The sequence below is a fragment of the Xyrauchen texanus genome, chromosome 39, assembly GCF_025860055.1.
Source record: "Xyrauchen texanus isolate HMW12.3.18 chromosome 39, RBS_HiC_50CHRs, whole genome shotgun sequence".
In the NCBI taxonomy this organism is placed as follows: domain Eukaryota; kingdom Metazoa; phylum Chordata; class Actinopteri; order Cypriniformes; family Catostomidae; genus Xyrauchen; species Xyrauchen texanus.
Window position 1 is genome coordinate 21049777 of NC_068314.1, and position 17857 is coordinate 21067633.

The 17857-nt window shown below is 39.3% G+C and overlaps 2 long non-coding RNA genes across 2 annotated transcripts; one reads left to right on the forward strand and one right to left on the reverse strand.

Annotated features, from left to right (window-relative positions):
• The first annotated feature begins 11659 nt into the window (after positions 1-11659).
• On the forward strand, positions 11660-12422 carry LOC127632388 (uncharacterized). The gene is made up of 3 exons (XR_007969095.1): positions 11660-11718; positions 12134-12233; positions 12318-12422. It is a non-coding gene; the product is annotated as an uncharacterized LOC127632388 (long non-coding RNA).
• A 1148-nt stretch (positions 12423-13570) lies between these two features.
• Positions 13571-16589, reverse strand: LOC127632991 (uncharacterized). The gene is made up of 4 exons (XR_007969157.1): positions 16489-16589; positions 14648-14701; positions 13805-14562; positions 13571-13707 (listed from the first exon to the last, which is right to left on the reverse strand). It is a non-coding gene; the product is annotated as an uncharacterized LOC127632991 (long non-coding RNA).
• Between the last annotated feature and the right edge of the window lie 1268 nt (positions 16590-17857).

Consider the following 17857-nt stretch of genomic DNA (forward strand, 5'->3'; position numbering starts at 1 on the left):
TGTGTTCTTCGTCTTGCAAGCCTCACCATTTTTCTTCTAAACATACAGGCCAAACAGTTCAATTTTTGTTCATCAGAACAGAGGATATTTCTCCCTTAAGATCTTTATCCCCATGTGCACATGCAAACTGTAGTCTGATGTTTTATGGCAGTTTTGGAGCAGTGGCTTCTTCCTTGCTGAGCAGTCTTTTCAGGTTATGTTGATATAGGACTCGTTTTGCTGTGGATATAGATACATGTCTACCTGTTTCCTCCAGCATCTTCACAAGATCCTTTGCTGTTGTTCTGGGATTGATTTGCACTTTTCACACCAAACTACATTAATTTCTAGGAGACAGAATGCATCTTCTTCCTGAGCTGTATGATGGCTGCATGGTCCCATGGTATTTATACTTGCGTACTATTGTTTGTACAGATGAACCTGGTACCTTTAGGTGTTTGGAAATTGCTCCCAAGGATGAAGGATGTCTTGGCTGATTTTGTTTTATTTTCCCATGATGGCAATCAAAGAGACACTGAGTCTGAAGTTAGGCCTTAAAATACATCCACAGGTACACCTCCAATTAGCTAATTAGCCTACCAGAATTGCCTAAAGGGTTGACATAATTTTCTGGAATTTTCCAAGCTGGTTAAAGGTACAGTTAACTTAGTGTATGTGAAATAGTCGATTTAAAGTGAAACAATCTGTCTGTAAACAATTGTTGGAAAAATTACTTGTGTCATGCACAAAGTAGATGTCCTAAATTACTTGCCAAAACTATAGTTTACTAATATGATGATCTTGGAATAAATTTGTATAACTAGTTTTATAACCAGTTTTGACAGAGCTGCTGATAAAAAGTGAAATGATCTGCATTGGCCGATCAGATGAAAAGATGATCGGTGATCACTATCAGCTGTTAAAATCCTAATCTGAGCATCCCTAATATTCAAGTTGAATGGGTTCCAAAACATAATGATAAAAAGTGGGCTGAGACCCTGTCACAAAGTGTACAAAAACAGGTACGCAGTGGACAGGTACAATACGAAGAAGATTGTGATTTTTTTTTTTCACTGTTTTATTTATTTGTTTGTGGCTGAAGTGAAAAAGTTCTCAGTTTAGTTCATCTTAAAATTGTGGACTTAAGTGTGGTCCCTCAGTAGTAACTTACTTCCTAAGTTTTTTGGCTGTAGAACATGCACAATATATCACCAAATTTTGGTCAAAATGAATCACTTACCAGCTTTATTTTGTCTTAACACAACAATAAAACGACATGCTAATATTGTGTAGTTCCCCTCGTGCCGCCTAAACAGCGCTAATCAACCAATCATGTGGCAGCAGTGCAGTGTATAAAATCATTCAGATACGGGTCAGGAGCTGGAATGGGGGAAAAATCTCAATTATTTCAACTGTGGCATGATTGTTGGTGCCAGACAGGCTGATTTTAGTATTTCTGTAACTGCTGATCTCTAGGGATTTTCACACACAACAGTCTCTAGAATTTACTCATCTGCATGAGGGGGGCCTACACAATATTAGGCAAGTGGTTTTAATGTTCTGCCTGCCTGCCTGCCTGCCTGCCTGCCTGCCTGCCTGCCTGCCTGTCTGCCTGCCTGTCTTCCCTCCTTCCTTCTAATATCACACGAGCAAGAGTGTGATATGGCCCTACATTAGCACTGCTATGACTCTTACACTTTAGTTTAGAATGGCACGAACACACGCGGAGTGATACATACAAAGTGAAGCGTCGGAGTTCTGATGGTGTCAGACCATCAGTGCTCATGGAATGTCTCTCGTCCAATCAGATTAGAGGACTGGAACAAACTGTACTATATACACTCACCTAAAGGATTATTAGGAACACCATACTAATACTGTGTTTGACCCCCTTTCGCCTTCAGAACTGCTTTAATTCTACGTGGCATTGATTCAACAAGGTGCTGAAAGCATTCTTTAGAAATGTTGGCCCCTATTGATAGGATAGCATCTTGCAGTTGATGGAGATTTGTGGGATGCACATCCAGGGCACGAAGCTCCCGTTCCACCACATCCCAAACATGCTCTATTGGGTTGAGATCTGGTGACTGTGGGGGCCATTTTAGTACAGTGAACTCATTGTCATGTTCAAGAAACCAATTTGAAATGATTTGAGCTTTGTGACATGGTGCATTATCCTGCTGGAAGTAGCCATCAGAGGATGGGTACATGGTGGCCATAAAGGGATGGACATGGTCAGGTAGGCCGTGGCATTTTAACGATGCCCAATTGGCACTAAGGGGTCTAAAGTGTGCCAAGAAAACATCCCCCACACCATTACACCACCACCACCAGCCTGCACAGTGGTAACAAGACATGATGGATCCATGTTCTCATTTTGTTTATGCCAAATTCTGACTCTACCATCTGAATGTCTCAACAGAAATCGAGACTCATAAGACCAGGCAACATTTTTCCAGTCTTCAACTGTCCAATTTTGGTGAGCTCTTACAAATTGTAGCCTCTTTTTCCTATTTGTAGTGGAGATGAGTGGTACCCGGTGGGGTCTTCTGTATGTCCACATATGTAGTGAAATGATAAATAATAATAAAAAAACATTTTCACGTTTGTGAATTCTGAAACATTTCTTTTGACAGAGATGTAGGCAATCCACAAGAAGGTGGACTCCATCCATCATCTACTCAAACTAATCAGATAACTGTCACAATACAATCATAGCACGTTCTATCTTCAACCAATCACGTTTCGTTTTACTATCAGGGCGGGACCAGAGTCACAGCTCTCATGAGCATGGAATCAAGCATTTACAGATAAGCTCCAAGGCTGCAAACATTTAATGAAACGGATGCTATCAGAGGAACACTGTGACTTAAGGTTTGTATCATTTTCTCTGTTATAAATGTATAGTGTCTTGTTAAATGTCGAAAATTGCCCATTTGCAGATTATCTGGATCATTAGCTTTATAGCTAACCTGGCTGATTGTATGAGTCTGCTTGTTTAATTTTAACCAAGTTTCTTGACTGAAATGTGTCATCAAATCCTTTACTCTAAATGCTACATGGCAGATTAAAACAGACACACAACTGGACACTACAAAAGATCAGTAGTACAGATAGTGCCTTTATAAAACATGAATCATATTAGATGATCTTAGGAGCACAAACCACAAATGTATACCCTATATTACACAGTGCACAAGATCTTCTATGGCAATAATTTGGTTTCACATTATGTTAATGTATTTACTAAAAGCAGATGTAAGGTAATATTTATTATAATTTTCCATTTTTGTGTGAATGTTTTAGCAGGCGCTATTAATTTGTCTCATCATAAAATACAGCATCATGTTCTGACAGTGATAATTGACTCATTGGTTATTGCCATCTTTTTCAGATATTTCCCCTGTCCATCAACTTTGAGCACTTGACTCACCTGCTCCAAAACCCAGTGGTCCCAGCTCCAATACAAGACACCTTTTAAAATGTGTAATATGAGATTCTTTATCTTTCTGTTATGTCAGATTTCTTTTAAGTTATAATGTCATGTCTTGAAATGAAAGTGAAATGCATAAATAAATAAACCGTAACATTGTCTTTGGGTTGACTTACTTAAAAAGGAATATTCTGTCATTTACTGACCCTCATGTTTTTTAAAACCTTTTTACCATTTAGTTTCTTCTGTGGAAAATTAGAATATATTGTAAAATGTTGATGCTAATGAGGCTGAAATAAAAGCGAGGCTGTCAGTCCCTATCATAATTCCTGACATCTACTTTTGAGTTTTAACACTTTAACTTGTTGTCATACATGTAACTGCAAAATACAATAGATTTGAGTACAAGTATTTTACACACAAACACTGGAACTGAACATTACAACTGGAGTGCTAAAATTTTGATCGAGTTTGTTGTACATGAACATCCTCATTGCCGTGTCATGGTGTCGTATCAGTTGTCTGGGATGATAATCCTGGTCAGGGCAGGCCTGCCTTCAGGGGGGCCAAAGGGTACAGATGACCCCGGGCCCAATGCCCAGGGGGGCCCATGCAAATGTCTATGGTTGACCCTTAATGGGATCAAGTACAATAATTTACTTACTGACTTATATCACCGAAAATAGAGTGTATATGTATTTACATGATAAATACATTAATTGTTAACATTAAAACACATTTCACCTTGTCATCTGATTCTGATCCCCATCCCGCTGCTGTTATAGTGTAAATGGTGTGGGTCGAAACACCTGGCCAATCAGATGTGTGGAACACACACGATGTGCATTGTGCAGCAGGGACTGATTAGAGAGTCAAAATAACTCACTAGCTACCTAATTACAAAAATAAACATCGCAATTTTGTAGGCAGTAGGGATGTAACTGTTTCAAGGTTCCACAATATACCTCGGTTTTAAAATGGATGGTTATTATACCGTTGAAATCTTCTCATTGACGGTATTGCATGAAGATAAAGACAGTTTTTAAATCCTAATCAGTTTAATTAAGACAGAATCAGCGACATTTACACATTATCATATAAACTTGGCTAGATAAAATAAATCTTTAAATTGCGCCTTCCTCATGTTACATTTGACTGTCACTCAATTTTAAAGGTGACATGCAGGTGTCGCGAGCGCTGCGCATCACGAGCACATCAGAAGTCCAGCACGAGCGCAACATATACAGACATGTCCGGGCAAGCCTGAACCTTTATTTCCACTGTCTGTGATGTAAAATACCCACGAAGCACCATCAATGTTGATGGCTACCCAGTCTGTAAAGTTTGCTGCAAACATTATCGGCTCAGGCGGGAAACACTTCAAACCTTAAGCACCATCTCCGGGAGTACCATCCCTCGGAATTTGCGGAGATGATTGTATGTGGAAATTTTATCCATTTAAAATCCAATAGTTACAAATTTGTTTAAATTAAGAGTTGAAAAACTTGTCACACATGCCTCAACTGGCAGAATTAGGACAAACTTGTAGGCAAGGCCAGTGGCATTATACACATCCATGAGTTGGTTTATTTCAGGAGAGCTCGGTAACAACACAAACTCTATGTAGTCTTGGACATCGATACCAATGGGTATAGATGCCATGCTGCTTCTTTCCAAGAAGTCTTCAATTATGGATGACATTGTTGAAATTAAATTAAGTCAGTCATGGTTTTAATCCATGTGTAAAAGTGTCCAATAATTGGGTGGTTGCTGAAATTTAGTATGTGGCTGGTCTGTGCTCCTAATATGGCAGCCACCAGGAGGGGACTCCCCAAGTAGAATAAAACTGATTTTATTAGGTAACTATAATGGACTCATGTGCGAGTTGTCATGATTTCATGTTTAAATTTATTGTAAAACTTCAACTAAAAAGTGCCCCCTAAAACCAGCCAACAGGCTAAAAAGAGATAATATACAAGGTTGATTTCTATCATAAAGACACAAAAATTCTTCTTCTTAAATAGCCATTCACTCCTAGGGAGTAATACTGCCACCTACTGTACAATATACATCCTGCATGGGTAATGCATCTGCAATGATTTTTGCTAGGACGCCATAGTCCACCACTCCCCCTTTTAGGGCAAAGCATCACATCCAACTCACATCATATTCTACACCCTAATACTGTATCATGTAAAAATGTAATCGTTCCCTATATAAATGTGTATACCTCACACCATTTCCCCAAATATCCACAGCCCTAACTAGTCTACTTTTTATACAACTACTACTAAACAAACTACTTTGATGTACATTATACTTACTACAAACAAAAAGCATGCTCTACAGTTCTGGAAAAAGACACTAATCAAGCAACCAATATTGATGCTTACCCATAATTCACAAAAGTTTATGCCATTTGGCACCACTCCTGTAGACTCCTAGCCTAATGATACACAGGTGAAAACAACAAGCTGAATGATGAACTTACATTCGATTGGTCAAACAATATATTTAACCAAATCAAAAGTGAGAATAAGTAATGCAGCACATGCATCAACAAGTTCATAGACCTGTGTGGTTTAGGTTTTCATTATAGTTGTGATTTTATGCTTGTGTGACTATAATAACTCCACTTGCCATGTGGTGGGAGAAAGACATCATACTCTTCACAATGGTGTTGACAACTTTGAGCTTTCCTTTGATGACTGGTCTTGACACTTTTTCAAACGAAGGCGTTCTTTCTGGAGTCATCTTGAATAAAACAGTCAGATTTGGCAGGCTTACAATTGGCAATGGTTCCCAAGGTACAATGTTTAATACAAAGACAGTTGGGATGAGACCCAAGAAAAGTATCATTTGGATATTGGTCTTATTAAACTGCTTGCATTGAGATGCTATCTTAATGTTTACTAAATGGGTGATTTTGTTTAAAGCACGATTCCACCTTGCTGAGACCAAGTTGAGACAAATGGCTCCCTCTGTGCACTGTGGTGATGATGCTATGACCTTGCTTGTTCCGGGACCAAGAACACCACCCTTGATGGTTTCTAGAGGTGAGAAAACATTCAGCTTATTAATGCTGATCTTCCTCAGACAACCAAGCAATATTTTTAAATGTGACATTGCTTTAACTTGTGCCTTCTGCTCAGGAGCGGGGCCTCCTGTGCCATTGTCTGAGATGCCAGCTGGTTGTGGTTTCTCAGTGAAGCGGGTACGCAGAGATGTTTCATTTGTTGCTCCATACCGTGGCTGTAATGTCCAACAACAGGTGAGTGTGTAGGTGGCTAAATCACACTGTAGCTTGCCTCCAACTATGTTTTGCAAATTGGCCTTGCATTAAGTTCTCAAGAACACCTCCCAATCTCTGACAGGGTGGAAGTTTTGTTCTGCCACTGATTATTATGGGGGTACCAGTTCAGATCGCTTGCCCTGTGACTCCTCCCCTCCCTACAGTTTCTTGCTTTCCCACTGGCATGGTTATCTCACTTGGCGCAAGGCCAGATACTGTTCAAATTAAAGGTAAGCCACTTGGATCTTGAGTGAGTTCATTGTAGTTTACTAAAGTCCATAGTCAACCTCTTTTTTTCCAATTTAGTTGATGGATCATGGCAGCCTCTGCTTCTGACATACTCTAAATGTGGGTTCACTTTGGACACTACTGGTGGCGCACTGGTTGTCACCGCACCGTTCACAGGAAGCTGTTGGGAAATTAAGGTACCCTCACTCAATTGAGAGCCCTCCTGTCAACCTTCCTGAATATAATTGTCATGCAATACTATGCTTTAAAGCTACATTATGCAAGCCTCATTTCAATTTTCATGTCTTCCTCCAGGATGTTGACTGGCAACTCCCTATACGGTATGGTGACCGGGAATCAACTCTTTCTTGTCCTTTGACACCACCAACAACTGCTCCTATTCCTGCACCTCTTCCCACCACAACTGATGTTGCTCCTACATACCCAGTTGGCACCCCTAAATCTCCATATTACCCTTTCCCACATGGAAAACCATGGTGGGATTTTCCACCTTACCATCCAGAACCTGCAACTGCTGCCCCTACAGCCCCAGTAACTGTCCAAGACCCAGTTGGCACCCCTGAATCTCCATATTACCCTTTCCCACATGGAAAACCATGGTGGGATTTTCCACCTTACCATCCAGAACCTGCAACTGCTGCCCCTACAGCCCCAGTAACTGTCCAAGACCCAGTTGGCACCCCTGAATCTCCATATTACCCTTTCCCACATGGAAAACCATGGTGGGATTTTCCACCTTACCATCCAGAACCTGCAACTGCTGCCCCTACAGCCCCAGTAACTGTCCAAGACCCAGTTGGCACCCCTGAATCTCCATATTACCCTTTCCCAAATGGAAAACCATGGTGGGATTTTCCACCTTACCATCCAGAACCTGCAACTGCTGCCCCTACAGCCCCAGTAACCATCCAAGACCCAGTTGACACCCCTGAATATCCATATTACCCTTTCCCACATGGAAAACCATGGTGGCATTTTCCACCTTACATTCCCGAATCTGTGCCTACTACCCAAGCACCTCCCACAACTACCACTACAACTACTCTTTATCCCATGCCAATGTTTGATCAATATTACTTCCATCATGGTTATCATGGTGGTGCACAACAGCCAGGCTGGCACCCAATGTTTCCTTTTATATTGAGCCCAACTACTACTGCACCCACAAATACCCCTGTCACCATGGCTACTCTGCTGGAGTTGTACTCCGGTTATCCCCAAATATTCCAGTTGCCCATGTTTCATGGCCTTAAACCCCCTAAACCATTTATGCCTTTTATTAAATACCCCTTTATGTCCCAGTTTGCTCCTCGCAGCCCAAAGTCTTTGCTTGGTCCTACAGGTCTCCCAGATGTTGGCTTAAATATAAAGGAGCAGGTGTGACTGTACAAAAAATTACTTCATTGATCCCTGAGGAGACTTGTGTAAGCCTAATAAAGCTTCATGAGACTTCATTACGGCATTTGTGTCTTCTGTTGACTTGCAATCGCGGAGCACCACTTGACTTGTTTATTGGTAGTCTGTCTTAAAGGGGTCTATAAGTGTCAAGTCTTTAAATTATATTCTTAAACCCTGTGTCTGGCCCTTGAACTATACTAGGGTTTTTGTCTCCTCCCTTAAGACCTCAATGTAAAAGTCCACTGTTCTGATTGGCCAGCATTATACAGCTCTTAAATGGAGCCATCGGTTTTGAAATCCATTCAGACTAGCATTAATCTTAACACAATTCCATGGTCTGGGCATCCAACATGAAAGTGAACTCTGCAAAAAAAAAAAGTCCCTTTTGTTCAGGACATTGTATTTTTGGATTTGTCAGCCCCTAAAGTGATGGACCCAAAAAACAAAAAAGACTTATCAGACAAAACACACTCCTACTCTTGTCAAAGCAAAAAGGGAGGTGAAAGTGAATCATCTCATCTCCAAATACTCCATCCAAAACATTACCCCCACCAAGAAGCTGAAACGGAAGATATACCATTAAGTCAGGTACAGCAAAGCATCATCCAAATTATAAGACAGTCATCTGATGAGATGAATCATATGGTGATAGAAAATTCAACCAGCATCAACCTGTTGTAAGAAGCTCTTGAAGTGGTACATACTGAAATATTTGACATTCGGAAGGTAAAATGAAGAATGAAGCTATGGTGAAGCAAGTTTCTGAATTGGTGGACAGAATAAACTATCAAGATCGGTACTGTCGCAGATGGAATGTTCACTTGGAGGGGCTGTCCGTGTGTACGGAGGATAATGTGAAGACTCGGGTGATGGAGATTTTGTGTGAATGTTTTAGGAGGTACTAAGCACCCTCAAACGAACTTTAGAGCACCCTCAATTGCAGACCAGGGCAAACTACTGCCTGCAGGTCAGGGTTTTTTAAATTTTTTTATCTTCTTATTAGTTCTTTCATTTATCTGGACTTGGGACATATCAATTCTAACTCCATATTTTTCCCTCTCTTCTTGCTTTGTCAACCGCTGGCCACAAAAGATTAGGTGTAGCTCTGTCTTTCACTGAGTGGTCTTCTTTGAAGTACATCTTGTTTTTCTTGAGGAAGTAATTTCCCTTGGCTCTTTTCCATGTAAGATCCCGTACTGTTCTAGGTGAATCTTATTATCACTGGTCTCGGTTTCTTTCCTTCGCTGCTTTCTGTTCTGGGTCTTCCAAGGAGATGAGCAGTGTCCACATTGTGTGTCACGAAATAATGTTCTTTCTTGGTAACCACCGCTTTACAGATCCCCATCACCCGTGTCTTCACATTATCTTAGGTACACTCGGACAGCCCCTCCAAGTGAAGATTCCATCTGCGTCAGTATTGATCTTGATAGAATATTCTGTCCTCCAATTCAGAAACTCGCTTCACCATCGCTTCATTTTTATTTTTTATTTTAAAAACTTCAATCTCTTTCCGAATGTCAAATGTTTCAGTATGTACCACTTCAAGAGCTTCTTACAACAGGTTGATGCTGGTCAAATTTTCTTTCGCCATACGTTTCATCTCATCAGATGACTGTCTTATAATTTGGATGATGCTTTGCTGTACCTGACTTAACCTTATATCTTCCATTTCAGCTTCTTGGTGGGGGTAATGTTTTGGATGGAGTATTTGGAGATGAGATGATTCACATTCACCGCCATTTTTGCTTTAACAAAGTATGAGTGTGTTTCGTTTTTTAAGTCCATTGCTTTAGGGGCTGACAAATCCATAATGATTGTTTTGGGCAATGAAGTTTTCAATCTCTTCTGTTTGAATGTTAAACTTCACCCCAGAACTCATAATTCACTGTATGTCTGTCCAAATGATCAACACATTCTATTGCAACTGTGACTTGCATCATTTATTATTTGCAAGAAAGTACTAACAAATAATTTTTTTTATGTGCGTTTCCCAAAGCTGCACTTATTTTCTTAAATGTGTTACTTAATTCACTAGATAATTGCATTTTGTTTTGCAATCGTTTAGTGCAGAACAATCTAATTATTTTACACAATCACAGCTTTGTTCATCAGGTGTGCATTTTAATATTTCGTTTTTAAAATTTGCTCTGTGGGTCGAAATTAAAGCTACTAGTATCAGTTAAGACAGTGGAGACACTGTGTATGGTCCTGCTAATGCAGGGGTTCTCAACCTTTTGCAAGCTGGGCCCCCCCAAATCTGGTTCATTGCAGTTGGGGCCCCAGTGCCCCCCGCCCCATGCTTTATTGTTGTTATTATTATTATTATTATTATTATTGGCAGTAGCACCAGACTTCTAATGTGAGCTTGCAGGCATTATTATTATTATTATTATTATTATTATGAGTAGTAGTAGGCCCATCATCATTACTAGGCTATTGCTATATAATTATATGAGGTTACATGCTTTATTGTTGTTATTATAATTATTATCATCATCAGTAGGCCTATTATCATTACTAGGCTATTGCTATAATTGGGAATTGGCACCAGACCTCTGATATTAATTTATGCTTTATTATTGTTATTATTACTAGGCCTAATAGTAGGCATCATCTGCATTTTTTACAGAAGCTTGCTGGTAGGTGATGTTAATGTGAGACCTGAGCCTGCTTTGCCTTGCAAAGATCCTCAATTCTTGGCTCAATGTTTGATAAACATAGCCTCAAATCATCCTCGATTTGTGCACGATTGCGGTATTTCGTTTTGAGTGCAGTCATTTTTGAGAATCCTGCCTCACACAAATATGTCGACGTGAAAGGAAGGAGAATCTTCAAGGCGATGTCACAGAGTTCAGGGTATTCCTGCATCAATGCTGCCCAGAATGACGAAAGAGGTCAGGAGCTAAAGAGTTCCTTCAGTCTACTGTCACTCTTCAGCTCAATAAGCTGTTCCTGCATATCAACTGATAGCTCGTTTGCTGTGCACACAAACGGATCTCGAACCCACGCAAAAGAGCGATAATCCTCTTTGACGTATGTCGCAAATTGTTTTCTCATTGCTGACAGGTGCTCAGACGCTGATTGAAATAGGGAGGAGAAATCGTGTGACGTGCCTGCATCAGTGATAAAAGGTGTGTTCGACATCGGCTGCTGCTGGATGTAACCGATCTGCGAGAGTTGCCGCGTACAGGCGGGGAGGATCTACAAACGGAGATATGAAGCCGGACACGTTGTGGCTCTCGAAGTTTGCTGCAATTACGTCAGTCATGGCAGATCACGTGGTGTTTGCTTGCTTTATCGCAGACTAGCTGGAAGCGATAGAAATTCCATTATTTTTGCATGACATTGGGCACAATGAGCAACGAAGGTGAGTTAAATGGTTAAATGTAAGAAGTATCTATTTAAACAAATTACACATTATCAATTTAGTTTTAAAGTTAATATACCTAGAATCTGCAAATTATATGTTGAATAAAAATACTGTATCGAAAGTGTAAAGTCTTTGCAATGTACTACTGATGTAATGGGTGGCTTTTGTAATCAATAGCTACTGTTGCTTGCCTTTTAATAATAATTATTATTATTTTGGTTTAAATAGAGAATTACTCATTCTGACAAAGAAATAATGGAGTTTTACTCCAATTTCAACACTTCTGTATACACTAATTATTTGATTAAAAATCCAATTCAACATAAAACACTGAAAATAAATGTTTGACTACATGTGTGTTCAGTTAGGCTACATGTATATAGTGAGTACAATTCCTCTTGTTCTAATTTAGAATGGTTCCAAAAATAGACAATTTTGTGGAGGATGTTGTCCCTCTCTACAGTCTCTCAGAATTTAGAGGTCATTTCAGGCTTTCCAAAGAACAAGTGGAGGTTTGTACTGGTTAATATAAAATTAATTGAACTATTACAAGTGTTAGCATGTTGTCTTGATAACCTATTTTTCTACCTTTGCAGGATGTCATTACTACCCTTGGTCCTGTTTATATGAATTTACAACAGACCAAACTTCCACTCACAAACAGTGTTCTTGCCTGCCTTTGGACATTGGCGAATCAGGAGACATATCGTGGGGTGGCAGATAGATTCAACATGTCAAAATCCACTCTTGAGTTTTGTTGCAATGTGAACACATACATGGCCCACCACATTTCCTGGCCCAGAGGTCAAAGACTGGAGATGTCAAGGTTAGGGTTTGACGCAGCAGGTTTCCCCAACACTGTATGTGCAGTGGATGGGTGTCACATTCCTATACTGAGACCCCACTGTGATAATCCCCTAGCATACATGAATAGGAAACAGTTTTATTCTGTAAATTTAACTGGGTTTTGTGACAGTCAGCGGCGCTTCTGTCACACCAGTGTGGGTTACCCTGGGAGTTGGCATGATGCCAGAGCATTTCGCTTCACAGAAGTTTGTCGTGTTCTTGAAGAAGATCCTCATTCCCTTGTTCCACAAGGAATGCACATAAATGGGGATTCTGCCTACCCTTTGTTGCCTCAACTTATGAGGCCTTATAGAGACAATGGCCACTTGTCTGCTAGGCAAAGATACTTTAACAGAAAGCTCAATGCAGCTCGCGTGGTCATTGAGCATGCATTTGGCATTCTAAAATCTAAGTTTAGGAGGCTCCATTGCCTGCAAATGAGAAGCATTTCCAATATCAGTTCAGCAGTCTCAGCCTGCTGCATTTTGCATAATCTTTGTTTAGAGCCCAGTGATCAAGTTGTTGTGGTAGATGATGGTGTTGATGATGATCCACACCCCCAGCAACCCCACAACATTAATGCATGTCATTATAGAGACCAGATTTGTGGCCAGATCTAACTTGTATGTGTATACTAAACATACAAAAGTAAAGATTTGAATGTACAGAAATATTCAACAAATGATAAAAAACAGATTTTGTGTTGAAATAAAGAAATTTAGTTTATTGAACAAAATTAGTTTGTCATTAGAAATTGTGTTCTTTGGGAACATAAAAAAAAAAAATACATAGTAGACATTTTGGGGAAAGGTGTAAATCAAAGAGATTAAGTCGCCACCATCTCTCCAGATCTGGCCTTACCAGGGACTCAAGCACAGCAGTCCTTCTCTCTGCATGCTCTTCGTAAGCCTCCAGAAATTGTAAGGGATGTGGTCGTCTTTGCCTGCTTGTGACGTTTGTATTTGGTATGGTAGAGGTTCCTGGCTGTTCATCCATACTAGCACCTGCTGGCTGGTCTTGAAGAGAAGACGTTGTGGGCATGCTTTGGGTGGAGGTCTCTTCCAAACCTAGAGGTGTGGAGTGAATGGTGCCAAGTGGTGCAGTACCGATCCCCGACGACCCAAATAACTCATCCATTAGCTGGTAGGGGTGGATTTCAAATGTAAAATGAAAATGGCCAATGTAAGACATGACAATGTTATTTCAGAAACATAAAGTAAAGCAGTCTTCAACTTACTGTATAGTACTCCCAGGTGATCTTCCCCTCCCCAGTTGCACGGCGCCTGTCTTTTACTCTCTTATAAGTGGTTAACATTTTTGCTAGTTTTTTTCAAATTTTTTCACTTGACAAGTTGTAGCCCTTTTGTGAGAATGAGTTTTGTATTTTTTTATAGAACGCCATTTTGTTCCTAAAATAAAGTTGCTGGTGAGTTTTTGTAAGGTCCAGTAGAAATAGTGTCATTTGATGTGTTATTTCTGTAAAATGGAGGGGATAAGGAGAGAAATAGATTAACACTACAAAACAAAGAAAATGTAATTTAACCACAGTATTGACATTTATCTTCCTTACAGTATTTGATATAATACCTTGAGATTCATGCCTGTCTGACTGGAAGGAGGGGGATGAAGGTTGAATGGATGCTGAAGGGTTTCCACACAGCTGAAGGGTTTCCACACACTGCACCAGGTTGCAGAGTGGCAGGCAGTGGGTCCTTGACAGTGGAGGTAAGTAGTACAGGGGGCCTAGTGGTAGTAATCGGGTACTGGCTGGTTGATGGTGGAGGTGGTACAGGGGGCCTAGTGGTAGTAATCGGGTACTGGCTGGTTGATGGTGGAGGTGGTACAGAGGGCCTAGTTGTAGTATTGGGGCACTGGCTGGTTGATGGTGGTTTCACAAAACTGAGGTTTAGGGGTACCGGCGACCTAGTGGAGGTAGTGAGACATGGAATAGGAGGTTGGAGGAGTTTGCAGCACAAGCTGGGCAACTGAGGAGAGCTGGTTGGAGAGAAGATTGTAGATGTGGTCAGTGTCACTCAAGAAATATTTCCAGTATATTCTTGGTCATTAAGTAAATGTGTACCTTTTGTTTCAACAGCTGATACTTGCTCCATGACAGAAGAAAGGAACATTTGATCTGGGGGAATAAATGATAAATAAAACACTTGCACAAATCATTGGTGCCTTGTAATTATTTCACAGTTATGCGGTTTCCTTACCATTCTTCATCCTTTCAGCGATGTCATTGGAAACTGTTAGCATGACAACATTACCTTTGCTGTCTAACACATTAATGGTTACGTTGTCCATGTTGTTGTGTGTTACACAGGGTAGTGCAGGTTCTTTATATATCCTAAGGAACCATGGGACCATAGCCAACACCAGTTCCATTCATTATTACTAATAGTTGGCAACAAATGCAATTACCCTTTTAAGTCAACTTTCAGTTTTGGCTCAACATTAATTAGCAGTGATTTCCATTGTTTTCATGATTTAGTGATTAAGTAACTTTATGTATTAACCATGGACCATGGTATTAACACACTTTTGAGATGTGTGTGTGTGTGTGTGTGTATAAGTGGTGTTTTGGAAGGGGGTCTTCCAAAACAAGATAACATATTGGATATATACTTTAGCAGTTTGACATTGGTGTTTCTGCTAATACAAAATCATAAGTAACCTATAAAAAAAAGGTTTCAGCAACAGGATTTACAGTACCCTCCAGATGAGCTCTTTTTAACATTTGAGACAAAACACCATTCATTTTCATATACAGAAAAGCACAATTCTGTTGGATTTATATTGTGATTTAGACCAACTCTTTGAAAGTGAACAGAATGTTGTACTGTTGTTAAGTTGAAGATATAGCAAGTTGTTAGCATAGCAAGTTGTTAGCAGTTTGTTAACCACATGCAGGTGAATTATGACCACAGCAAAATAAACTATGAACAAATGGAAGAACAATGTATTATGCATCATTTGTACAGGAGCATACATTTATGACCACATTAGATTGTATGTTTTTAAGATTAACATTTGAGTTATTAAAAATGCTCATTTGAATAGGTTATGCAGCTGAATACTGTAAAAGGTCTGTATGAAAAAGAAAGTCATGCAAAATAAACATACACAAACCCTTTATTAACAATAAAGTAAATACAGTAAAACAATATCTAATAAATATGATTTTTAAGATAAAGACGACATAAAAAGGTATTGAACTGTTTTAAAAGTCGCAATAAACTTGAAACGCACGTCATCGGTGTTGTCAGTGAATCCGGCCAATCGTGGATCAGTTGTGTCGTCATCAGAACCTGTGCAGCTGCTCTTGAGAAGCTGCGCTGGCTGAGTCCTCCGGCTACTCTCGAATCGCTCTCGCGGTACTTTGATGGCATACGTCACAGTCACATGGCGTCGGCGCTGGAACAAGTCGGACAAAATTTCTAAACGGCATGCACTGCTTCAAGTCAGCCGCCGATCGGTCTGCGCAGAGCTGCATTAAGTCGAACAAGCCTAAAGTCTGCAAGGCTGGGGAACATGTCGCAGTTCCCTCGACTGATGCGGCCATGCCAGAGGTCTAGTTTTTGTGTGAAGGCGTGCACTTTGTCTGCAAGGAGCAAAATATGAGTTTCGCGGCCTTGCAAAGACAGGTTGAAATCAAACAAATGAGCGCCGTTTTCTAAAGTCTATGAGCGCAGCACACACAAATAAATTAAATTGACATACTGCAGTTAAATTTCAAAATGTGGTGTTTTTATATTTATAACATTTGAATACAGTTCAGCAACATACATCACACGACCTGCCGACCAAGAGAGCTGACAATTGACCATCACTTAATTTACCATCACCTCACGATTGAAAATGTGACACTGATTTCATATGACAGTTCAACAAACAAGTTAATAATATTAAGTCACTTACATTTTAGACGAAATAATGACTGTTTTGGTCTATTTTAGCAGCGAAAATAGATCCGATGAATCCAAACAAAGATCACAGCAGAGCCATAGCGCATCTCACAGCAATACTCAATCGTGTTTTGAATGATTCAGTGTTGTGAACGAATCGGTTGAGTCAAAGATTCAATGACCCATTCACAAACATCTGTCTCATTCTTGCTGAATCGGCCGTTTGAACGACTCGCTTAATGAAACCGCTTATGCTTATCACCTGCATTTGCTCTCACTATCGACAAACCAATCAAATTTGTTCAAAACATTTTTTTTTTAAATCAGTCCAAACACATTTTAATTTTTATTCAGGAGTTATGTATATACAAAACTATAACTTTTTATGACAGTAGTTTAGTGATAAAAAAAAATGTGGCCAAAAATTTTTTTTTTCCATTTTGTTTCCCCTTCCATCGTAGCCTACTCGCGCCCCCAATATCAATAATATGGTAGTAAACAATACATTGTATTCTTAAGCCGCTTTTTGTAACGTCTTATCAATGATTAACTCTTCTGCCACAAGAATGTGATGCATTTTAATTATCTGAATAATTTTTATTATATATATATATATATATATATATATATATATATATATATATATATATATATATATATATATATATATATTATACATTTTAAATATTTAAAGATAACTATGTATAATTATATAATTGATATTAATATGTGTAATCTTTATATTTTTAATTATTGTTATATGAGGGGCTTTCTCAGCAAATATTTGTATATGCGATTAATCGCGATTAATTAATCGGGACACCATATAATTAATTTGATTAAAATTTGTAATCGATTGACAGCCCTATTAAAAATACATTCTCTGAAAAAACTAAATATCTTATGCAGTGTTGATTCCAAAACAAGATAAATCAAATCTATCTTTCTATCTGTTTTAATTATTTTGAAATATTTTTACAGGAAAACTATACAATTTTTTTTTGCCCTAATATCAAAGTTCTTACTAGAAAAAAAATTAATTATGATCCAACTTGAATTTTCTTTAAAAAAAAAATATGATAATGCCTAGAAATAGCATTTTAGCTTAGCGTAAAGCTGACAATTTCTATTTCAGGGGTGCCCAATACGTAGATCGTGATCTACCAGTCGATCGCAAAGGCAATGCTGGTAGATCGCACAAAATGTAAATGTACTTTCGTTAAATTTTAATACAAATAAATATAATGTCTTTCCTTCTTTTAGTTTCTGTCTGACTTGCAGTTGACCAGAAATATTGACCAGGCCAGGTTTTGCTTATTCAGTTGCCATGACAACTAGGTTTGCGCATACGCGCCTTCTAAGGACTTCTGAGAACAGAGCGC